A 25,733-nucleotide genomic window follows, 5' to 3' on the forward strand; every position below is an offset into this window, starting at 1 on the left:
CAATGAACGGAATGCTGGAAAATACAAACTTACGCCCCCAGTCACAAGGATCTGGGTTTAATCCATCATTCTTCTGCTCACCACACCACCCCAATGTGGACCCAGCCATAGGCAAATCAGTCTTGACCCTGTTCCTTATGGGGACAGTCCAGCCCGAACTGCCAAGCCAGGTCCTCCCTGGACCAGAAACAAGCATCCTGGGGTCGGTTTCAGGACATCACCCTTCATCAACCAGGCTAGCTTAAGTCCAGTGGTGTAGTGAACAGGGGACCCACATCTGGGCATACCCTTCCCACTTAGGGCAACATATACAAAAGAAACAATTGATAAACGGGAAGCTGGACAATGCAAACATTCACCCCCAGTTACAAGGATCTGAGTTGAATCCATCATTTTTTTGCTCATCACACCACCCCAGTTTGGACCCAGCCATATGCAAATCAGTCTTGACCCTGTTCCTTATTGGAACAGTCCAGCCAAAACTGCCAAGTCAGGTCCTGCGTAGACCAGAATACAAACACCCTGGGACCGCTTTCAGGACATCACCCTTCATCAGCCAGGCTAGCTTGAATCCAGTGATGTAGTGGGAAAGGGACCCATGTCTGGGAATACCCTTCCCACTTAGGGCAACATATACAAAAGAAACAATTGATGAACGGAATGCTGGAAAATGCAAACTTACGACCCCAGTCACAAGGATCTGGGTTTAATCCATCATTCTTCTGCTCACCACACCACCCCAGTTTGGACCCAGCCATATGCAAATCAGTCTTGACACTGTTCCTTATGGGGACAGTCCAGCCCGAACTGCCAAGCAAGGTCCTCCCTGGACCAGAAACAAGCATCCCAGGACCGGTTTCCGGACATCACCCTTCATCAGCCAGGCTAGCTTGAATCTATTGGTGTAGTGAGCACGGGACCCACATCTGGGCATACCCTTTCCATTTAGGGCAACATATGCAAAACAAATAATTGATGGACGGGATGCTGGACAATGCAAACATTCACTCCCAGTTACAATGATCTGGGTTGAATCCATCATTTTTTTGCTGACCACACCACCCCAGTTTGGACCGAGCCATATGCAAATCAGTCTTGACCCTGTTCCTTATTGGAACAGTCCAGCCAAAACTACCAAGTCAGGTCCTGCCTAGACCAGAATACAAGCATCCTGCGACCGGTTTCAGGACATCACCCTTAATCAGCCAGGCTAGCTTGAATCCAGTGATGTAGTGAGAACGGGACCCATGTCTGGGCATACCCTTCCCACTTAAGCAACATATACAAAAGAAACAATTGATGAACGGAATGCTGGAAAATGCAAACTAACGACCCCAGTCACATGGATCTGGGTTTAATCCGTCATTCTTCTGCTCACCACACCACCCCAGTTTGGACCCAGTCATATACAAATCAGTCTTGACCCTGTTCATTTTGGGAGAGGTGTGGCGCCGCGGCCAGGGCGACTGATGCTGGACTCTGGGGATCACGGTTCAATCCCTGGCTCCGGCGACCAGGGTCTGCCCAGCACCATGCGAATCTGGGAAATAGCTCGCTTAATCTTCCCAACGGCCCCCAGGGCTGAGATACCCCTTCGGGGGTGATTCATGCGCTATTCAAGTACTGGACTTACAGTCCAGCCGGAACTGCCAAGCCAGGTCCTCCCTGGACCAGAAACAAGCATCCTGGGACTGGTTTCAGGACATCACCCTTCATCACCCAGGCTAGCTTGAATCTATTGGTGTAGTGAGCACGGGATCCACGTCTGGACATACCCTTCCCACTTAAGAAGATATATGTAAAAGAAACAATTGATGGACGGAATAATGGACAATGCAAACATTCACCCCTAGTCACAATAATCTGGGTTTAATCCATCATTCTTTTGCTCATAACACCACCCCAGTTTGGACCCAGTCATATGCAAATCAGTCTTGACCCTGTTCCTTATGGGGACAGTCCAGCCCGAGCTGCCAAGCCAGGTCCTCCCTGGAACAGAAACAAGCATCCTGGCACCGGTTTCAGGACATCACCCTTCATCAGTCAGACTAGCTTGAATCTATTGGTGTAGTGAGCACGGGACCCACGTCTGGGCATACCCTTCCCATTTAGGGCGACATATGCAAAACAAATAATTGATGGACGAGATGCTGGACAATGCAAACATTCACCCCCAGTTACAAGGATCTGGGTGGAATCCATCATTTGTTTGCTCACCACACCACCCCAGTTTGGACCCAGCCATATGCAAATCAGTCTTGACAATGTTCCTTATGAGAACAGTCCTGCCCAAACTGCCAAGCCAGGTCCTCCCTGGACCAGAAACAAGCATCCTCGGACAAGTTTCAGGACATCACCATTCATCAGTGTTAGAAATGAGGGGGCTCTGGTTGGCGCAGGTAAGTGCCAGCGACAAGCAGGGACACCTTACTTCTAGTCAGGGAGAAGGATGACTCCTCAGAATAACCCCTGCTCACCCTCTAGGTGCGTGGTGCGAGCAGTCCAGGCTAAACCTCAGGCGTACACGGTTAAGCAATTGCAATTACTCATACAGTAAACCCCTTGCATGCACCACAAACGGACACCAATCAGGTTGTATACGAAAATAAGATTTTTATATAGTTTCAGCAGATTCAGTACAAGGCCCAGTAATGGTGAAACGGTGGGGCCACAATTTCTATAAATATGGTAAGGTTCTCTTTGTTACGGAAAGTTCTTAGGCGGGCACAAAGGTGACTGTGGGCCTCAGCGCACTTCGCGCTGAGGCGGCAACCGGGAAGCATGCGGCAGACGACAGGGAAATCAGAACGTTGCGGACCCTGGATCCGATGCGAGCTCGCGGTTGAGTTCGTAAGTACAGTATCTTGTTTCTTGATGTGAAGGCGGGTGCGGGATTACAGCGGCTCTTCGTCCGAAGGGCGAGGCTGCATCCGGGGCTCCCACACTTCACGAGAGGGGTCTGATCCTTCAGGCTCACGGCAAGAGCGGGGTGTTTACAGGTGGCACGTGAACAAAGCGGGGCAGCCGGGCACGCAGTCTACGTCCGGGCCGTCCGAGGCTTGAGGATGCTCACAACGCCGATTCCGGCGGGAGGGGTGACGGTGCACAGCGAGCCTCCGGCGAGTGAGGTGACGGGGCAGCCCAGCACGGCGTCGGGGGAGCGGCTCAGATCGAGCGAGGCTCTTCCCAAGGCAGGGGCGGCAAAGCAGTCAGGTCACGGCTCAAGGAGGTCCTGGGGGGCACAGGAGTCATGACTCCGGCGAGGGAAGGAACACCACAGTCCAGCGGCGGGCGAGTGAAGGTCAGGTTGAGTCCAATGGTCCTGGGGCTCAGTTCAGGGGGCAAGCTCACTTCCAAGCCCTTGGAGATCGTTTTGAAAAGCACAAGTCTTGAAAGTACAAATAAAGCAAAGTCTTCAGCAAAGGGTTCCTCTTCTCTCCTTTGGCAGCAAGGACACCACTGCAGGCCAGTCCCCCAGGATAGGGACAGTCTTCCTCCTTGCAGCTTTCCCGGTGCCTCCTCCTCAGGCAGAGATTCTTCTTGGGTCAGAAGCAGATCTGATTTCTTAGGAGCAGGGCTCCTACATTTATACTGCATTTCTTTTGTTCTCCCCGGCCAGGGGGGCCCTTGCCTATTTCAGTCCGGTTCTGGAGCACTTTGTTGACGTGATGCAGGCTTCTTCTTTCAGAGTGCAGGGCAGAGTGATCAGACGCTCCACAGGGGGCGGAGCCGGCATTGTGGTGGCAGAGCACCGTCCTATTCCGAATCCAGGTGTACTCCTCCCACCCATCTACCTGTCAATCTTTCTATTCACCACCAGGCTACCTAGCCCTGCCCATCTGGGTTCCCGCAGCCCTGTCACTCACGCAAGCCAGACATCAGATACACATCACGCAGAGGCGGGCTGAAATGGTTAGGCAAGCAAAGGCCAACTTTCTAAAAGTGGCATTTGCAAACGCAGAATATTAACATAAACCTTATGAAAAGATGTACCTTATTATTCCGAGTTCAGGCATACTAAACTCGATCTCCTACCATGTTCCCTGGGTCGGTTAGGATCATAGGATGTAATAATCCTAACCGCCCATGCTGGCCTATGAGAACAGGGTAGCCTTACAACAGTGAACAACGAAAATGGCGGTCCTTCACTATTAGGACATGCCACGCACATCAGGGCTTGTCCTACCTTATGCTTACAACGCACCCTGCCCTTGGGCCTACCAGAGGGGTGACTAACATGAAGTTAAGGGAAGGTTTAGGGACTGGCAAGTGTGGGCACTTGCCAGTCAGCACGTCAGTACCAGACTACACGCGGGTTCTGCAATGGCAGACCCTAGACACATTTTACCAGGCCGCTTCTGTGGGTGGCACAACCACTGCTGCAAGCCCACCAGCGGCATTTGTATTTACACGCCCTGGCACTCCTGGTGCACTTTACTAGGGTCTGACAGTAAACCAAATAATCCAATCATGGAATCCAACCAACATATACATTTTACATAGGGAGCACTTGCACTGTGGCACTGGTTGGCAGTGGCACAGTGGGCTGAGCGGCCAACACCATAAAAACACATGAGGCACAGGTACAAAAAGTGGAAGGGAGACTCACGCCAAGGTGCCAGGTCTAACACGTGTCCCCTCCAGCTGAAAAGTGGGGAGAACTACCCTACCCCAGGTAGTTCCTCCTCACTAAGGCGGAAAAATCTGGACAGACCATCAGGATTGGCGTAATCTGTACCAGGGCGATGTTCCACCGTGAAATACATCCCCTGTAGGGAAATGGACCACCTCAACAGCTTTGGATTCTCACCCCTCATATGCATCAACCATCTGAGGGGCCTGTGGTCTGTCTGAACCCGGAAGTGAGACCCAAACAGGTAGGGTCTTAGCTTCTTCAGCGCCCAGACCACAGCAAATGCCTCACGCTCAATAGCACTCCATCTCTGTTCCCGTGGAAGTAACCTCCTGCTAAGGAAGTGAAGTGACCTGGTTCCATAGATTGATGTGACACAGCAGACGTAGCCAGGATAGATCTTAAGCGTATTTATTAAGTTAGTAAAGTTCATAGAATAGCCCCACCAGGAGCAGCCTGCTAGCTGCTCAGCCCATCCTCTCAACTGTCTCACACCACACCAACCTCCAACATTCCAGTCACGTCAACATTCCACATGGAACTCTCACACTGGCTGAGCAGCTAGTTAGAAGATACAGGAGAACAGTAATAACCTTACATGAAGATACTACAATATCTCCCTTCTTTACAATTGAAAATAAAACAAACAATACTGAAAGTTCAAAGCAACTATACACAAAATATAAACAAGAGATAAATAGTCCAAAACCCAAGGGTAAGATAATTAAACTATACCACAGAAGGGACCCAGACTATAAAACGGCAGAAAAAGAATAAGAAAAAGGATGAAAAGATGAGAATAAACTATCACCATCCTCCTCTTATAATAAGACAGAAAAGAGAACATTAAACTCACTCACTATCACCAACCTCCTCTTTTAATAAAACACGAAAAGAATGGTTAAATCCCAAACAGAAATTGAGAAGACACCACAAAAGATACATACAATGGGTGGACCTCACCCATCACTAAAACGTAGGTGGGACTAACACCCCCTAAACTCTGAGTATATGGGTCTAACACCCAAATGTACAGAAAACAGAAATGGGACTAAGACCCACAGACTTGTGCAGCCGGAATAACAGAAATGCAGCACAGTGAGACATCAAAAGACGGCTACCCACACACACAACAGCTAATATTAAAATGAAGGGACTAAAACCCAACCCAAACGTGACAAAGGTGGGACTCACACCCCCTTTAAATTTAGTAAAAAGGACAAATACCCATTACTAATAACATAGATAGTACTCTCACCCCCTAAAACCGAGTAAAAGGGACTGACACCCATTACAATGACCTAGGTGGGACTAACACCCCCTAAACACAAAGAATATGGGAGTAACACCCATTAAGAATGACCTAGGTGGGACTAAAACCCCCTAAACACAAAGAATATGGGAGTAACACCCATTAAAAATGACCTAGGTGGGACTAACACCCCCTAAACACTAAGTATATGGGACTAACACCCATTCTTAATTTAATAGGTGAGACTAACACCCCCTATACACCGACAATTGAGTCACAGGATGACCAACACACAGAGTAGTAGACAACGTGCAGCATAGAGTGACTGATACACACCACACGACCAACACAACTGAAATGTGGTTCTAAATCAGAACAACAACATAAGAATGCAAAAACATTCTCACTAGAAGTGCAGTAATAAACTGTGACCAAAACCATTCTCACTAGTCGTGCAATATTAAACTGTGACCCGCCGGTGAGCGATCTCTCACCCGAGTAGTGAGACACTGGGTACACTCTCATATCATTAAATGATTAAAACCATAGCATGTTGAATAACCATAGTCATAGGTGTGCCTGTCACCGTGGTAATGATGGACATGCATTAAAATGACACAACCAGTAGCACTTAAAGATGAAGCAGCTCCAGGAGACTTGCCGGAAGATAGCACTAAGCAGCAGAGACAAGAAAACAGTGCTTTGCGGTGGATACATTGCCCAGTGAAGATATGAAGGCACCAAGTCTTGTTATAATCCAATAACTCACCAATGGAATTGGAGGCAAAGACCAAACGTAGAGACTGACATTATGCTCACTTGAACAGCGCTGCCGAAGATGGTGTAAACTCACAGACCTCAGCTACACCATACCGCACTAGACCTTCAAAAGCAACTGCTTAGGTGACGACGATTCCTCAACTGCTTCCAGACAAAGATACGCTGTGTTGTTCCCGGACTCCATGTCGACTTTCACCAAACTTTATTGGATGAAGCACGAACACCGTGGTTGGCAAGAAGAACAGAAGGCAGTTTGACATGCTTTGTGACTATGTGCCACCACCAACCTCAAGATGGCGGCACGCTTGTGACGTTGCGCCGGGTGGCTCACGGCGCGTAAATGCACCAAAACACTCCTGTGCAATAGTCCAGCGTCACAAAGGGACCCTTGTAGAACTATGCAACATGGAGGAAATACCAGAGGCATTACAGGTAAGAATCCACACGCTGTATGTAGCTTGCGCCTCCGGTTTTGAATTACAAAGACAGCAGTTAAACTGACAAGAGTAAAGCGCAGCCAGAACGATTAAAAACAAAATAATGGCTCACCACAAAGGCGCTTAAAAGTCGGCAATTGTGCAGTTGCCTCCGCATCTTACCTCATAACATGTTCAAAAATTAAAAAGTGTTGAATGTTTCAGTAATTCAAGTAGCTCATGTGGTTGCAAATTTCTGTGAAAGACCCAATGTGTAGGGAACTCTGCTTCAATGTAGACGGCCCACTGACATTGAGCTAGCACCTCGGCTCTAAAGTAGACATCCAGAGATTGACAACTTGGTGGAGGTTCCTCATTTCTTTAAAAAGGCAGCTGCACAATAACACGTAGTATCAAGAGATGTACTGACTTTGGCTGAAATTACAAATATCGCCAGACACCTCTTCCGGTGACAGCTCCCAAACGCTCACCTCACGACCGTCAAGTAGCCTTCCACAGTCCAACAGAGAGAGACTGCAGATACTTCTCCTACACGACTGTCACAGGGGCCAGCAGCCTTCAAAAAACACCAAAATTGGTCGTGGAGACATCCACAAGGAGGCTCTGGGACACAACGCCTTGAAGTTAAAACAGGACTGAGGCCAACCTCTGTGCTGCACTAGGGAACAGCTTGCAGCTCCACTCCTCACCACAGCTCTAATTAAACAAGAGCAAAACACCGCAGAAAATGGCACACGGAGGTTTGGGCGACCGGTGTTGTGGTCACTGGTGGGGCTTACGGTGCCAGGTAGTTGCTCCACATGAGGAGTCTCTTTTCTTTAAGACAAGTTTCTTCAAGTCACACTAGTTTAGTTACACACCAGTCTATTCAGGTTACACGCATGGTTTCTTTAGTCTCCAAATCGTCGCCAATTGAAGTGACCTGGTTCCATAGGTTGATGTGACACAGCAGATGTAGCCAGGATAGATCTTAAGCGTATTCATTAAGTTAGTAAAGTCCATAGACTAGCCCCACCAGGAGCAGCCTGCTAGCTGCTCAGCCCATCCTCTCAACTGTCTCACACCACACCAACCTCCAACATTCCAGTCACGTCAACATTCCACATGGAACTCTCACACTGGCTGAGCAGCTAGTTAGAAGATACAGGAGAACAGTAATAACCTTACATGAAGATACTACAGGAAAGCTACAGGTTGATCTAGGCCCTCTTCATTAATCTGTGAAAGAACAGCCCCCACACCATGCTCTGAAGCGTCTGTCTGAACGATAAACTCTTTGGAGAAGTTGGGAGCCAAGAGCACGGGCGCCGTGCACATAGCAGTTTTCAGGGCCTCAAAAGCTTTCTGACAGGTGTCAGTCCAAATCACTTTCCTGGGCTGCTTCCTAGAAGTCAGCGCTGTCAAGGGGGCAACGATGTTGCCATACCCCTTGACAAACCTCCTGTAGTACCCGGTGAGACCTAGGACGGCTCTCACCTTTGTCTGGGTTTTGGGCGACTCCCAATTCAGGATGGTTTCTATCTTGGGTTGAAGGGGCGCTACCTGGCCGCTCCCAACCTGGTGCCCCAAGTACACCACGGAACCCTGCCCGATCTGGCACTTACTCACCTTGATCGTGAGGCCTGCCCTCCACAGCGCCATCAACACTTCCCAGAGGTAGCGCAGGTGTTCCTCCCAAGTGGAGCTGAACACTGCGATGTCATCCAGGTAGGCAGCACTGAACTAATCCAGTCCAGCCAACACCTGGTTGACCAACCTCTGGAAGGTGGCAGGGGCATTCTTCATCCCAAAGGGCATAACCCGGAACTGGTAGTGCCCATCTGGGGTGGAAAATGCTGACCTCTCCTTGGCCCCATCGGTCAAGGCAATCTGCCAGTTCCCAGACGTTAAATCAAACGTGCTGAGGTAGTTGGCAGCCCCTAGCCGATCTATGAGCTCATCAGCTCTGGTGATGGGGTGTGCGTCAGTCCTGGTGACCGAATTGAGTCCTCTGTAGTCCACACAGAACCGGAGTTCGGGTGTGGCTCCCGGTGCTGCAGCCTTTGGGACCAAGACCACTGGGCTGGCTCAAGGACTGCTGGTGGACTCAATTACCCCAAGTGCAAACATCTTGGAGACCTCCTCCTTGATGCATGCCCTCACCCTGTCAGTCACCCTGTAGGCCTTGTGCCTCACGGGTAGACTATCCCCAGTGTCCACATCATCACATCATGGACGCACCAATCAGTGACACCGGGAACCAGGGAAAACCGATCAGAAAATTGCCCCAGCCACTGGCGACAATCATTCTGTTGCTCAGGGGTCAGGGCGGAAGAGAGGATGACACCATCCACTGACCCATCTTGCTCCTGGGCTGACAGGAGGTCTGGAAGAGGCTTGGTCTCCTCTTCCATCCCAGCATCTGTTGCCAGGAGCATGCCCACTTGAGACCTCTCCAAGTGGGGCTTGAGGCGGTTGACATGTAGGACCCTTAAGGGGTGCCTAGGAGACTTCAGGTCCACCACGTAGGTGACAGGACTCTTGCGCTCCACCACCTCAAAGGGACCAGTCCACTTATCCTGGAGCGCACAGAGCTCCACTGGGGCCAAGACCCATACCTTTTGTCCAGGCTGAAGCTCTACCAGAGTGGCATTCTGGTCGTACCACCGCTTCATCTCCTCCTGGCTGGCTTCCAGATTTGCCTCAGCAAGTTGCTTGAATCGCAGAGTCTGATTCCGGAAGGCCAGCATGTAACTGTATACATTCTGGGGAGGTTTCCTGGGAGATTGCTCCCAGCCTTCCTTGACCAGACTTAGAGGTCCTCGCACTGGGTGGCCGTACAGGAGCTCAAAGGGGCTGAACCCTAGAGACATCTGTGGCACCTCACGGTAAGCAAAGAAAAGGTATGGTAAGAGGACGTCCCACTTACGCCTCATGAGTCCTTCTAGGCCCATTATCATGCCTTTGAGGGTACGGTTGAATCTCTCAACCAACCCGTTTCCTTGGGGGTGGTAAGGTGTGGTGAACTTGTAGGTTACACCACACACTTGCCAAAGGGATTTCATGTATTTGGACATGAAATTGGTATCTCGGTCAGACACAACCTCTAGAGGGAATCCCACTCGGGAGAAAATTCCCATCAGTGCACGTCCCACCACGGGGGCCGTCACTGTCCTCAGAGGGATGGCTTCCGGGTACCGGGTGGCATGGCCCACCAGGACCGGGATGAACCTATTGCCCATCGCTGTCCTGGGATCCAGTGGCCCTACAATGTCAATCCCCACTCGCTGGAATGGGGTACCGACGACAGGGAATAGCTGGAGTGGAGCCTTCTGCTTCCTTCCACTCTTTCCACTTTCCTGGCAAGTCTGGCATGTCCTGCAGTGAGTGTCTGAACTCCTGCGCATTTGAGGCCAATAAAAGTGGGTGACAAGCCTTTCAAAGGTCTTGTCCTGCCCCAAATGCCCTGCTAATGGCACATCGGGAGCCAGCCCCAGTAGGAAGGCTCTGAAGTCCTGGGGTACCACCAGCGCACGGGCTGAACCAGGGTCAGCAACCTTAGGCTCTGTATATAGGAGGTCGTTCACCCAGTAAATGAAATGTGACCCAGACTGATCACCTGCGGTCTGGTCTGCAGCCTGCTGCCGCATACCCACGAGAGAAGGTCATTCTCTTTGCACCTTACAAAAGGCCTCCCTGGTGGGGCCTCCTTCCTGCTGCCAATGGGTCAGCTCTGGTAGGTCCCCCAGTTCAGATATCTGTTCCCCTGTAGGCTCCAGGGCATCCCCCTCAAGGTCTGCTTCCTCCTGGAACGTGGGAACTTCAGGGGCCGGTTTCCCACGCCCCTTGCTCCTTCTCTCTGAGGCCGGTTCCTGGGCCTCCCTCTCAGGCTCCAGGACCTCTTGAGTACCTCTACTTGCTGCCATGGACCGTGTGGTGACACACGCCCAATCCGGCATACCCAACATCTCCAGGTGAGCACTCCGCTCCACCTTAGCCCAAGGTGAGCTCTCCAAATCGTTCCCTAACAAACAGTCTACAGGCATGGCGGGCCTCACAGCTACCTGAAGAGTACCAGAGACACCCCCCACTCAAAGGGATCCTGAGCCACCTTGCAGTGACTCTCTGTATTGTCAGCGGCAACAACCGGATAGAATGCTCCTGGGACAACCTGCTCTTGGAACACCAGGTGACACTTGACAGCTGTCACACTGGCTCCTGTATCTCTTAGAGCTTCCACTCTATGGCCATTTATGGTCACCCATTGCCTGTACTTCTTAGTGTTATCAGGCAGCTGGGTTTGGGGGACCACTTCACAGTCTCCTAATGAGACAAGGGACATCTCTGTGGGACCCCACCCACCTTGGACACCCATCTCCGCCCCCAATGCTACACTAGTCACCTGCCGGGGTGGAGCACCAGTGGGTGCTAGTTTAGCATACAACGGACACTTCACATCAGAGGCAAAATGCCCCAGGTTACCACACCGGTAACATTTTAGGGGCCCCTTCTGAACAGGAGGACCTGTCGGGGCCCCGGTCGGTCTCGGGGTTGGGGGAGGCTGAGAACCTTTCCCTTGGTTCCCTTGGGGATTACTTTGGGGCATTTTTGGGAACTCCCTCTGGTTACCCCTTTCCCCCCCACTCTTCTGCTGGGGACCCTGCCCACCTTTGGCGGAATCTCCCACGTGACCCTTGTGGACCCTGGTACTGACCCAGCGGTCCGCCTCCTCAGCAAGCTTCCTAGGGTTAGTCAGCCTACTATCTATCAGGTGCTGGCGTAGCTCAGGAAAACAATTACTGGACAAGTGCTCCCATGCCATTAAATCAAGAAGCCCTTGATAATCATTAACCTTGCTACCCTTTACCCAACCATCCAGTGCTCTGCAAAAAAAAGTCACATACTCCACATACGTACTATTGGGAGTCTTAGTGCAACCCCTGAAACTCTGTCTATACATTTCAGGAGTTAACCCATACCTAGCCATTAAAGCATCCTTCATATGGGGGTACGAGTTATACACTTCTGAGGGCAAATCTAGCAGTGTGTCCCGCCCTTCACTCAAGAACCGTCCCCACAACCCCGCTCCCCAATCCTTCTCAGGGACCCGGTGGGAGGACATGGCTACTTCGTAGGCTTTGAACCACTGCCCTATGTCATCATTCTTAAAAAACTCCTTAACCACATCTTTAGGAATATATATCCTTGATTCTGCCTGCACTGGCGGTGTGCTGCCACCAGAGGGCTTGAGCTCCAAACTTTTCGCTTTCAGCTCCAGCTCCCTCAGCTTCATCTCATGTTCCATTTGGTTTTTTCTTTCTTCTATGGCTAATCTTTGTTTGTCCATATCCATCTGCCCATTAAGCTTTGCCATCTCTACTTCATGTGCCCTGGTTGCTGCCCTGTCTGCCAACTCTTCTAGCAACAGGCCTCTGGAGAACTCATGGACGCTTTCTGGGTGACCCAATTCCACCATATTCTCTGGTGCCCTTGACTCATACCAGGCCCTCAGCGCCTTTACAAGTTGGGCCTTGTTTTTCAATCCAGTTTGGGCAATTCTGAACTTGGAGCAAAAACCTTTTAAATCTTCATTTGTGTAGCTCTCAAGTGCGCCTTCTCCCCAATCTACATCGTCCATTCCAGAGACTATAGAGGCTGCCCTTCCTGCAGGGAGTGAACCAGGCATGGTTTCTCAAAAACGGAGATTCTTGGCAAAGCAAAAATTCAGTAGTATTGTGGCTGCATTACTGGTCTGCACTCTCTATGTGGCGATCAATGATTCACTATATGCCAACTACAAATGCAAATCCGAAAATCCTCACCGCTGCCTCCAATGTTAGAAATGAGGGGGCTCTGGCTGGTGCAGGTAAGTGCCAGCGACAAGCAGGGACCCCTTACTTCTAGTCAGGGCGAAGGATGACTCCTCAGAATAACCCCTGCTCACCCTCTAGGTGCGTGGCGCGAGCAGTCCAGGCTAAACCTCAGGCGTACACGGTTAAGAAATTGCAATTATTCATACAGTAAACCCCTTGCATGCACCACAAACGGACACCAATCAGGTTGTATACGAAAATAAGATTTTTATATAGTTTCAGCAGATTCAGTACAAGGCCCAGTAACGGTGAAACGGTGGGGCCACAATTTCTATAAATATGGTAAGGTTCTCCTTGTTACGGAAAGTTCTTAGGCGGGCACAAAGGTGACTGTGGGCCTCAGCGCACTTCGCGCTGAGGCGGCAACCGGGAAGCACGCGGCAGACGACAGGGAAATCAGAATGTTGTGGACCCTGGATCCGATGCGAGCTCGCGGTTGAGTTCATAAGTACAGTACCTTGTTTCTTGATGTGAAGGCGGGTGCGGGATTTCAGCGGCTCTTCGTCAGAAGGGCGAGGCGGCGTACAGGGCTCCCACACTTCACAAGGGGGGTCTGATCCTTCAGGCTCACGGCAAGAGCGGGGGTGTTTACAGGTGGCACGTGAACAAAGCGGGCCAGCCGGGCACGCAGTCTACGTCCGGGCCGTCCGAGGCTTGAGGATGCTCACAATGCCGATTCCGGCGGGAGGGGTGACGGTGCACAGCGAGCCTCTGGCGAGCGAGGTGACGGGGCAGCCAGGCACGGCGTCGGGGGAGCGTCTCAGATCGAGCGAGGCTCTTTCCAAGGCAGGGGCGGCTAAGCAGTCAGGTCACGGCTCAAGGAGGGGCTGCGGGGCACAGGAGTCACGACTCTGGCAAGGGAAGGAACACCAGAGTCCAGCGGCGGGCGAGTGAAGGTCAGGTTGAGCCCAATGGTCCTGGTGCTCAGTTCAGGGGGCAAGCTCACTTCCGAACCCTTGGAGATCGTTTTGAAAAGCACAAGTCTTGAAAGTACAAATAAAGCAAAGTCTTCAGCAAAGGGTTCCTCTTCTCACCTTTGGCAGCAAGGACACCACTGCAGGCCAGTCCCCCAGGATAGGGACAGTCTTCCTCCTTATAGCTTTCCCGGTGCCTCCTCCTCAGGCAGAGATTCTTCTTGGGTCAAAAGCGGATCTGATTTCTTAGGCTCCTACATTTATACTGCATTTCTTTTGTTCTCCCAGGCCAGGGGGGCCCTTGCCTAGTTCAGTGCGGTTCTGGAGCACTTTCTTGACGCGATGCAGGCTTCTTCTTTCAGAGTGCAGGGCAGAGTGATCAGACGCTCCACCGGGGGCGGAGCCGGCATTGTGGTGGCAGAGCACAGTCCTATTCAGAGTCCAGGTGTACCCCTCCCACCCATCTACCTGTCAATCTTTCTATTCACCACCAGGCTACCTAGCCCTGCCCATCTGGGTTCCCCCAGCCCTGTCACTCACGCAAGCCAGACATCAGATACACATCACGCAGAGGCGGGCTGAAATCGTTAGGCAAGCATAGGCCAACTTTCTAAAAGTGGCATTTGCAAACGCAGAATATTAAAATAAACCTTACGAAAAGATGTACCTTATTATTCCAAGTTCAGGCATACTAAACTCGATCTCCTACCATCTTCCGTGGGTCGGTTAGGATCATAGGATGTAATAATCCTAACCGCCCATGCTGGCCTATGAGAACAGGGTAGCCTTACAACAGTGAACAACAAAAATGGCAGTCATTCACTATTAGGACATGCCACGCACATCAGGGCTTGTCCTACCTTATGCTTACAACGCACCCTGCCCTTGGGCCTACCAGAGGGGTGACTAACATGAAGTTAATGGAAGGTTTAGGGATTGGCAAGTATGGGCACTTTCCAGTCAGCATGTCAGTACCAGACTGCACGCGGGTTCTGCAATGGCAGACCCTAGACACATTTTCCAGGCCGCTTCTGTGGGTGGCACAACCAGTGCTGCAAGCCCACCAGCGGCATTTGTATTTACACGCCCTGGCACTCCTGGTGCACTTTACTGAGGTCTGACAGTAAACCAAATAATCCAATCATGGAATCCAACCAACATATACATTTTACATAGGGAGCACTTGCACTGTGGCACTGGTTGGCAGTGGCACAGTGCGCTGAGCGGCCAACACCATAAAAACACATGAGGCACAGCGACAAAAAGTGGAAGGGAGACTCACGCCAAGGTGCCACGTCTAACAATCAGCCAGGCTAGCTTGAATCCAGTGGTGTATTGAGCCCAGGACAAACGTCTGGGCACACCTTTCCCACTTAGGGCAACATATGCAAAAGAAACAATTGATGGATGGAATGCTGGACAATACAAACACTCACCCCCAGTCACAAAGATCTGGGTTTAATCCATCATTTTTTTGCTCACCACACCACCCCACTTTGGACCCAGCCATATGCAAATCAGTCTTAAACCTGTTCCTTATGGGAACAGTCCATCCCGAACTGCCAAGCCAGGACCTCCCTGGACAAGAAAAAAGCATCCTGGGACCGATTTCAGGACATCATCCTTAATCAGTCAGGCTAGCTTGAATCCAGTGGTGTAGTGAGCATGGGACCCATGTCTTGGCATGCCCTCCCCAGTTAGTTTGACATATGCAAAAGAAACAATTGATGGACGGAATGCTGGACAATGCAAACATTCACCCCCAGTCACAAGGATCTGGGTTAAATCCATCATTGTTTGCTCACCACACCACCCCAGTTTGGACCGAGCCATATTCAAATCAGTCTTGACCCTGTTACTTATGGGAACAGTCCAGCACAGACTGCCAAGCTAGGTGCTCCTTGGACAAAAACAAGCATCCTGGGACCGGTTTCAGAACATTACCCTTCATCAGCCAGGTGAGCTTGAATCCAGTGGTGTAGTGAGCACGGGACTAGACCTGGGCCAAAATTCCGTTCCGCTCGCGGAAATTGTGATAATTTGGCATTTTCGCGTTCCGCGGAAAGCGCGAAAATGTCACAATTTCCGCAATCCGCATCTTACCGGTAATTTTTTTCCTGCTCGCGCTGTAAAAAAATACATTCTCCCGTGCGCGCGATTGCCTTACCTGAATCCCTGCGTTCGCTGACAAGTTTTCCCAACCCGGTCGCGTTCTCCACGAGATGGATTGTTGGTAGCCATTTTGCGCTGTCTCGCGACAGTTCGCACCCGCATAAACATCATTTGTCGCGCGATCACGTCATTTGTCGCGCGATCACGTCTTTCTTCTCGCGATCATGCACCGCGAGAATATGAGAAGATTGAGATCTCGAACACGTCATTCTCCACCGCGAGCGAGAGCGTGAGGACGCGGGCGCGTCATATCGAACGCGAAAAGGAGAAAAAGACCCTGAACATGTCATATCCAACGCGTCAGGGAGCGAGAGAACACGATCAAGTCATTTTGGACACGCCATCGACAAACGGCAGAAGTAATGTGAAGCTTGAGAACTCGAACATGTAAAATTTTCAATTTGGAGAAGAATATCAGCTCTAGCAGCATGCAACCTTCTGCAAATGATGATTTTGGATGAAAACAACTCCTCAGATTGACATTTGGCTGTCCTTTTTTGTGCAAGGAGTCCTTTTTTAAAAAGGTGGGGAGAGGGAGGAAGTGCCACAGAATCTCCTACTTCCTGTTCCTGTCCAGCAGGCTCCTCCCAGTGATTTGTCCATCTCCTGTTCATTCTGCCTTTGGATTTTGAGCTGGAAAGATCACTCTTTTTGTCTGCTGCATCATTGCAATTGGATTTGAGGATTTTTAAATTGGATATTTTACAAGTAAGTGGTTGTTGTGTCTGTTTGATTGGGGGCATTGCAGTTGTTGTCACTACAATTTATTGTTGGTAACTATCATCATTCCTTTTTTTAAAAATGTTGTGGGTAGTACTAGTCAGTAGCAGGCACGAGCTAGTCATGGCCTCATGGGTGTGTGCATGATGAAGAAACTGTTCCTTTGGTGTTTTTTTAATGTATTTCATTTTCAATCATCATTTAGGGCCTGGATGGCATTGAATTTAGTTGGGAAATGTGTTTTTCTGGTGTGGGCTTTCTGTTGTTGGGCCTGGCCTTGTGGCTGCTGGCCATTTAGAAGCCTAGGCCTGCAAGCTTGTCTGGCCTTGTCTGCCAACAGGCCTGCTTTCATCCAGTAGGATCAGAGCAGGTAGCCACAGCTTTATTAATCAAGTGTTTCTGTGTGGTCTGTTGAATTTAGACGTCATTTAGGGCAAGGATGGCATTGGATTGAGTTGGCAAGTGTGTTTTTTTGGGGTGGGCTTTCTGATGTTGTTGGGCCTGGCCATGTGGCTGGTGGCCATTTTGAAGCCTAGGCCTGCAAGCTTTCCTGGCCTTGTCTGCCAACAACAGGCCTGCTTTCATCCAGTAGGCTCAGAGGCTGAGCAGGTAGCCACAGCTTTATTAATCAAGTGTTTCTGTGTGGTTTGTTGAATTTAGACATCGTTTAGGGCATGGATGGCATTAGATTGAGTTGGGTAAGTGTGTTGTTTTGGGGTGGGCTTTCTGATGTTGTTGGGCCTGGCCATATGTCTGGTGGCCATTTTGAAGCCTAGGCCTGCAAGCTTGTCTGGCCTTGTCTGCCAACAACAGGCCTGCTTTCATCCAGAAGGCTCAGAGGCTGAGCAGGTAGCCACAGCTGTATTAATCAAGAGTTTCTGTGTGGTCTGTTGAATTTAGACCTCATGTAGGGCATGGATGGCATTGGATTGAGTTGGGATGTGTGTTTTTTTGGGGTGGGCTTTCTGATGTTGTTGGGCCTGGCCATGTGGCTGGTGGCCATTTTGAAGCCTAGGCCTGCAAGCTTGCCTGGCCTTGTCTGCCAACAACAGGCCTGCTTTCATCCAGTAGGCTAGGAGGCTGAGCAGGTAGCCACAGCTGTATTAATCAAGTGTTTCTGTGTGGTCTGTTGAATTTAGACATCATTTAGGGCATGGATGGCATTGGATTGAGTCGGGGAAGTGTGTTTTTTTGGGGTGGGCTATCAACACTTCCCAGAGGTGGAGCAGGTGTTCCTCCCAAGTGGAGCTGAACACTGCGATGTCATCCAGGTAGGCAGCACTGACAAATCCAGTCCAGCCACCACCTGGTTGACCAACCTCTGGAAGGTGGCAGGGGCATTCTTCATCCCAAAGGGCATTACCCGGAACTGGTTGTGCCCATCTGGGGTGGAAAATGCTGACCTCTCCTTGGCCCCATCGGTCAAGGCAATCTGCCAGTACCCAGACGTTAAATCAAACGTGCTGAGGTAGTTGGCAGCCCCTAGCAGATCTATGAGCTCTTCAGCTCTGGTGATGGGGTGTGCGTCAGTCCTGGTGACCGAATTGAGTCCTCTGTAGTCCACACAGAACCGGAGTTCGGGTGTGGCTCCAGGCGCTGCAGCCTTTGGGACCAAGACCACTGGGCTGGCCCAAGGACTGCTGGTGGACTCAATTACCCCGAGTGCAAACATCTTGGAGACCTCCTCCTTGATGCATGCCCTCACCCTGTCAGTCACCCTGTAGGCCTTGTGCCTCAAGGGTGGACTATCCCCAGTGTCCACATCATCACATCATGGACGCACCAATCAGTGACACCGGGAACCAGGGAAAACCGATCAGAAAATTGCCCCAGCAACTGGCGACAATCATTCTGTTGCTCAGGGGTCAGGGCGGAAGAGAGGATGACACCATCCACTGACCCATCTTGCTCCTGGGCTGACAGGAGGTCTGGAAGAGGCTTGGTCTCCTCTTCCATCCCAGCATCTGTTGCCAGGAGCATGCCCACTTGGAACCTCTCCAAGTGGGGCTTGAGGCGGTTGACATGTAGGACCCTTAAGGGGTTCCTAGGAGACTTCAGGTCCACCACGTAGGTGACAGGACTCTTGCGCTCCACCACCTCAAAGGGACCGGTCCACTTATCCTGGAGCGCACAGGGCTCCACTGGGGCCAAGACCTATACCTTTTGTCCAGGCTGAAGCTCTACCAGAGTAAATGTAAATGTAAATTGATACTTGTATAGCGCACTACTCACCCGCAAGGGTCTCAAGGCGCTTGTACGAATACCGCTGTGGAACTCATCCTGGCTTTCCCTGTGAGGTGTCCACTCCTGGGCACCCCCAAGGTGGAGGCCAGGCATCCTTAGCGTTGTGGGGGTCGTTGTGGAGATTAAGCAAGCTATTGCCCAGAGTTGCAGAGTGGGACTCCATGACTGGAATGGCACCGAGGCGAGAATTATCAGGTCCGTGGAATTTTTTGAGCCCAAGACCCGCCGAGGCGGGGAGTTGAACCCTGGTCCCGGGCTAGACCTCTGCATCAGGGTCTGCCGCTCTAATCATTGTGCCACACTTCTCCACTCCACTCTGGTCGTACCACCGCTTCATCTCCTCCTGGCTGGCTTCCAGATTTGCCTCAGCAAGTTGCCTGAATCGCCTAGTCTGATTCCGGAAGGCCAGCATGTAACTGTATACATTCTGGGGAGGTTTCCTGGGAGATTGCTCCCAGCCTTCCTTGACCAGACTTAGAGGTCCTCGCACTGGGTGGCGGTACAGGAGCTCAAAGGGGCTGAACCCTGGAGACATCTGTGGCACCTCACGGTAAGCAAAGAGAAGGTATGGTAAGAGGACATCCCACTTACGCCTCATGGGTCCTTCTAGGCCCATTATCATGCCTTTGAGGGTACAGTTGAATCTCTCAACCGCCTGTTTCCTTGGGGGTGGTAAGGTGTGGTGAACTTGTAGGTTACACCACACTCTTGCCAAAGGGATTTCATGTATTTGGACATGAAATTGGTAACTCGGTCGGACACCACCTCTAGAGGGAATCCCACTCGGGAGAAAATTCCCATCAGTGCACGTCCCACCACGGGGGCCGTCACTGGCCTTAGAGGGATGGCTTCCGGGTACCAGGTGGCATGGTCCACCAGGACCATGATGAACCTATTACCCATCGCTGTCCTGGGGTCCAGTGGCCCTACAATGTCAATCCCCACTCGCTGGAATGGGGTACCGACCACAGGGAATGGCTGGAGTGGAGCCTTCTGCTTCCTTCCACTCTTTCCACTTGCCTGGCAAGTCTGGCATGTCCTGCAGTGAGTGTCTGAACTCCTGCGCATTTGAGGCCAATAAAAGTGGGTGACAAGCCTTTCAAAGGTCTTGTCCTGCCCCAAATGCCCTGCCAATGGCACATCGTGAGCCAGCCCCAGTAGTCCTGGGGTGCCACCAGCGCACGGGCTAACCCAGGCTCAGCAACCTTAGGCTCTGTATATAGGAGGTCGTTCACCCAGTAAATGAAATGTGACCCAGACTGATCACCTGCGGTCTGGTCTGCAGCCTGCTGCCGCATACCCACGAGAGAAGGTCATTCTCTTTGCGCCTTACAAAAGTCCTCCCTGGTGGGGCCTCCTTCCTGCTGCCAATGGGTCAGCTCTGGTAGGTCCCCCAGTTCAGATATCTGTTCCCCTGTAGGCTCCAGGGCATCCCCCTCAAGGTCTGCTTCCTCCTGGAACGTGGGAACTTCAGGGGCCGGTTTCCTACGCCCCTTGCTCCTTCTCTCTGAGACCGGTTCCTGGGCCTCCCTCTCAGGCTCCAGGACCTCTTGAGTACCTCTACTTGCTGCCATGGACCGTGTGGTGACACACGCCCAATCCGGCATACCCAACATCTCCAGGTGAGCACTCCGCTCCACCTTAGACCAAGGTGAGCTCTCCAAATCGTTCCCTAACAAACAGTCTACAGGCATGGCGGGCCTCACTGCTACCTGAAGAGTACCAGAGACCCCCCCCCACTCAAAGGGAACCTGAGCCACCTTGCAGTGACTCTCTGTGTTGTCAACGGCAACAACCGGATAGAATGCTCCTGGGACAACCTGCTCTTGAGACACCAGGTGACACTTGACAGCTGTCACACTGGCTCCTGTATCTCTTAGAGCTTCCACTCTATGGCCATTTATGGTCACCCATTGCCTGTACTTCTTAGTGTTATCAGGCAGCTGGGTTTGGGGGAACACTTCACAGTCTCCTAATGAGACAAGGGACATCTCTGTGGGACCCCACCCACCTTGGACACCCATCTCCGCCCCCAATGCTACACTAGTCACCTGCCGGGGTGGAGCACCAGTGGGTGCTGGTTTAGCATACAACGGACACTTCACATCAGAGGCAAAATGCCCCAGGTTACCACACCGGTAACATTTTAGGGGCCCCTTCTGAACAGGAGGACCTGTCGGGCCCCGGTCGGTCTCGGGGTTGGGGGAGGCTGAGAACCTTTCCCTTGGTTCCCTTGGGGATTACTTTGGGGCCTTTTTGGGAACTCCCTCTGGTTACCCCTGTCCCCCCACTCTTCTGCTGGGGACCCTGCCCACCTTTGGCGGAATCTCCAACGTGACCCTTGTGGACCCTGGTACTGACCCAGCGGTCCGCCTCCTCAGCAAGCTTCCTAGAGTTAGTCAGCCTACTATCTATCAGGTGCTGGCGTAGCTCATGAAAACAATTACTGGACAAGTGCTCCCATGCCATTAAATCAAGAAGCCCTTGATAATCATTAACCTTGCTACCCTTTACCCAACCATCCAGTGCTCTGCAAAAAAAAGTCACATACTCCACATACGTACTATTGGGAATCTTAGTGCAACCCCTGAACCTCTGTCTATACATTTCAGGAGTTAACCCATACCTAGCCATTAAAGCATCCTTCATATGGGGGTACGAGTTATACACTTCTGAGGGCAAATCTAGCAGTATGTCCCGCCCTTCACTCAAGAACCGTCCCCACAACCCCGCTCCCCAATCCTTCTCAGGGACCTGGTGGGTGGACATGGCTACTTCGTAGGCTTTGAACCACTGCCCTATATCATCATTCTTAAAAAACTCCTTAACCACATCTTTAGGAATATATACACTTGATTCTGCCTGCACTGGCAGTGTGCTGCCACCAGAGGGATTGAGCTCCAAACTTTTCGCTTTCAGCTCCAGCTCCCTCAGCTTCATCTCATGTTCCATTTGTTTTTTTCTTTCTTCTATGGCTAATCTTTGTTTGTCCATATCCATCTGCCCATTAAGCTTTGCCATCTCTACTTCATGTGCCCTGGTTGCTGCCCTGTCTGCCAACTCTTCTGGCAACAGGCCTCTGGAGAACTCATGGACGCTTTCTGGGTGACCCAATTCCACCATATTCTCTGGTGCCCTTGACTCATACCAGGCCCTCAGCGCCTTTACAAGTTGGGCCTTGTTTTTCAATCCAGTTTGGGCAATTCTGAACTTGGAGCAAAAACCTTTTAAATCTTCATTTGTGTAGCTCTCAAGTGCGCCTTCTCCCCAATCTACATCGTCCATCGTCCATTCCAGAGACTATAGAGGCTGCCCTTCCTGCAGGGAGTGAACCAGGCATGATTTCTCAAAAACGGAGATTCTTGGCAAAGCAAAAATTCAGTAGTATTGTGGCTGCATTACTGGTCTGCACTCTCTATGTGGCGATCAATGATTCACTATATGCCAACTACAAATGCAAATCCGGAAATCCTCACCGCTGCCTCCAATGTTAGAAATGAGGGGGCTCTGGTTGGCGCAGGTAAGTGCCAGCGACAAGCAGGGACCCCTTACTTCTAGTCAGGGCGAAGGATGACTCCTCAGAATAACCCCTGCTCACCCTCTAGGTGCGTGGCGCGAGCAGTCCAGGCTAAACCTCAGGCGTACACGGTTAAGCAATTGCAATTATTCATACAGTAAACCCCTTGCATGCACCACAAACGGACACCAATCAGGTTGTATACAAAAATAAGATTTTTATATAGTTTCAGCAGATTCAGTACAAGGCCCAGTAACGGTGTAGTGTAGTGTAGTGTAGTGGTACCGCCCACATCCTCCTCAGTAACATCTGAGTGGCACCGCAATAAGAGCCATACTCAGAGTCAGGCTGAGACACCAAGGCGACCGAGTACCGCAATGAGACAAACTGCGTCGTTGAGCCTAAGTGGGTTAATGAAAACAACAGCACCACAAAGGAAAGTAATCCAGCCTACCATTGAGAGCATGCTTAGGTTGGAGGGGCAGCTCCAACGCAACCACCAAACGGCATGATTGTACAATGCGAAACTGGCTAAAATGTTAGCGCTGGACCTTCTCCCTTTTTCATTTGTGGAAGGGGTGGGTTTCCTTCCAATTTCTGCCCTAATGGAAGGTTCCCAGCCGGTCCTATTTCACAAGAATTGCTGTTCCGGCACTACATCATGATGTGCTGGAATTGGTTAGACAAGCTTTGCAGCAGAGTGCTGTTCACAATATCCACCTGACAACAGACATGTGGACCAGTTGTCAAGCCACAGATTACATGTGCATCACTGCACACTGGGTCTCTTTTGTGGGGGTTAGAGATAAGCTATCTGAACGAGGTGCTGTTGACACAGCTGCGATTTTTAAAGGTACTCGGAAACATGCAACTGTAGCCATGTTCGCCATGGAGAAATCTCATACTGCTGTAAACATTTTGCAAGAGTTTCGCAGCAAGGTTTTTGAATGGCTGCGCCCAAGAGGGTTTTTATTGGTTTTGTTGCCACAGACAATGGCAGTAATGTACTTAAGGCCATGGATCTTGGTTCCTATTTCAGGGTTCCGTGTTTGGCGCACTGCATAAACATTATAGTTCAAGACTTTCTGAAAAAAGAACCCATAGTCAGCAACTTACAGGCCATCTGCCGAAGAATATGCACTAATTTCAGCCATTCTTTTAAAGCTCAGAGGCAGCTGAGGATCATTCAACGTGAATATAGGATGCCAGTCAAAGCACTCATCCAGGAGGTGGCAACACGTTGGAACTCAACGTATTACATTCTTGATCGTCTGTTTGAGCAGTACAGGCCACTCAATGAATATGTCTGGCAAAGAGGGGATGATACTGTGAAAGGCATGACCCTTCAGATGGAGCAATGGGGCCTAGCTAAATGCCTGACTGGGATGCTTCGTCCTTTTGAGGTCTTCACACGTGAAGTCAGCAAGGAGGACTGTACAATGGGCCAAGCTATCCCATTATTGCAAATGCTAGAGCCTCAGCTGAAGAAGGTGTCTGAATCATACAAAGGTGTAGAGGACAAAAAGGGAGCCTATGACTTGGTGCAGAGCTTAGCCCGTCGCTTAGCTGAAAATACAAGGATAGAAAATAAAATTTTGTCACAAGAACATTACTTTTCTGCCACAATTCTGGATCCACTGGCAAAATTTGGACTGAAGACATTCTTTCCTTTTTCAGAGGTTGATGTTGCCCACTACAAAACTTGGATAGCTGAGGCAGGGAGTAAGTTGGAAAATGAACGGCTGCTAATTAAAAGCCCGCAAGATCAACCCACAAGAAGTACTGCAGCAGGGCATGCAGCATCAAGTGCAACTTCGGAGGCTGAGGGCAGTGCATTTGGATCAAAACACTCACATCACTATCGACAACAGCAACAATAACTGGATCATTAGGCCCAGTAGAATCGTTAGACGATTGGTATGTACAGTTAGGCATTAATAAGCGCAGTGCTGATGCACAGAGAAAAGAGCCCGAAAGCTTAGCAGCAGCACCCCTGAACATTGAGCGGATGGTCCAGGTCTATCTGGACGACCCAACAGAGGTGTACATTGATCAAAACCCATTGCAGTATTGGTATAGGAAAAGGCCCGAATGGCCACTGCTGTCAGGTCCCCAACTAAAAGATCTCACATCAAGAAAGGTATCCTGTATAAGAAGAAAGGAATGATGGTTGCCGTGTTGTCCAAACTGTGTAAACAGCATTGGGTGCAAGGTCGATTGCAACATGGCGGCAGTGTGTTCCATAATAGGAAACGGGTCAGCGCTCTAGTCAGATTGGCAGATTGGAGTGTTACAGGTGAGGCGCGCGGAGAGCTGCGCACTTCACCTGAACAGTAGGAGGAGTAGGAGGTGTCTTCAACGCGTCGCGCTAGTTTAGGGAAAAGAAGCTACGCGTCGCGAGAATCCTGAGGAAATATTTGAGTTCGTGTACAGCCAGCTATCCTAAGTACGACAATTCCAATTTTACCTGAGAAACGGTCCGTAAAACTGGTAACTGCGCATGCTTGCCAGAAGCTCCGCTTCCTCAAAGCGAGTGCGCAGTTTTTCTGAAGAAGTTATCTGGTACGAGTCTAGAGTCAGCACAAGTCTTGAATATAAATAGTGTTAGGTTACTCGACGAGAGTTCTGAGAGGCGAGGGCATTTTTGTTTGAAGCGAATGCCGTTTCCTAACAGTCTTTCACACAACTTAGAGAGTGGAAACACGCATGAGGTTAGAATCCATATGACTCTGAAAAGTGAGAGAATATAATTACCACAGTGAAGCAACAGTGGTTAGATAATAAGATATATATACACATAGGTGAAGAAGAAAGAGAATACTTACCAAGGCTTCAGTTCTCTGTCCTGTAAGTGAGCACCAGTGGAGAGAAATTAGAGGTCAGAAATAAGAGAAAGAATAACAAATAACACAAGTCCTTACATTACAGTGAATAATACTAAGAACAGAAGAACAAGTAGCCTAAGAAGAGAAGCAAAGGCACACAGCTCCTGGGTATGTTTTTCGAGCGAATTAAGAGAATAAGGTTAGAAGGAGAAGAGGAGTCAGAGAGTGATTTACATGTAATTTATTTTTCAGCATACAAGAACAGTAGAGCAGAAGAAAAATAGACAACATAAGAAGAAGAAGGAAGGAAGACTACACGTGTGTGCATTCTCTTCTCTGTCCAATTCCCGTTTCCCCCTTGGGGCTTTTCTGGCTACGCATTTAAGA

The sequence above is a fragment of the Triturus cristatus genome, chromosome 1_2, assembly GCF_964204655.1.
Source record: "Triturus cristatus chromosome 1_2, aTriCri1.1, whole genome shotgun sequence".
NCBI lineage: Eukaryota > Metazoa > Chordata > Amphibia > Caudata > Salamandridae > Triturus > Triturus cristatus.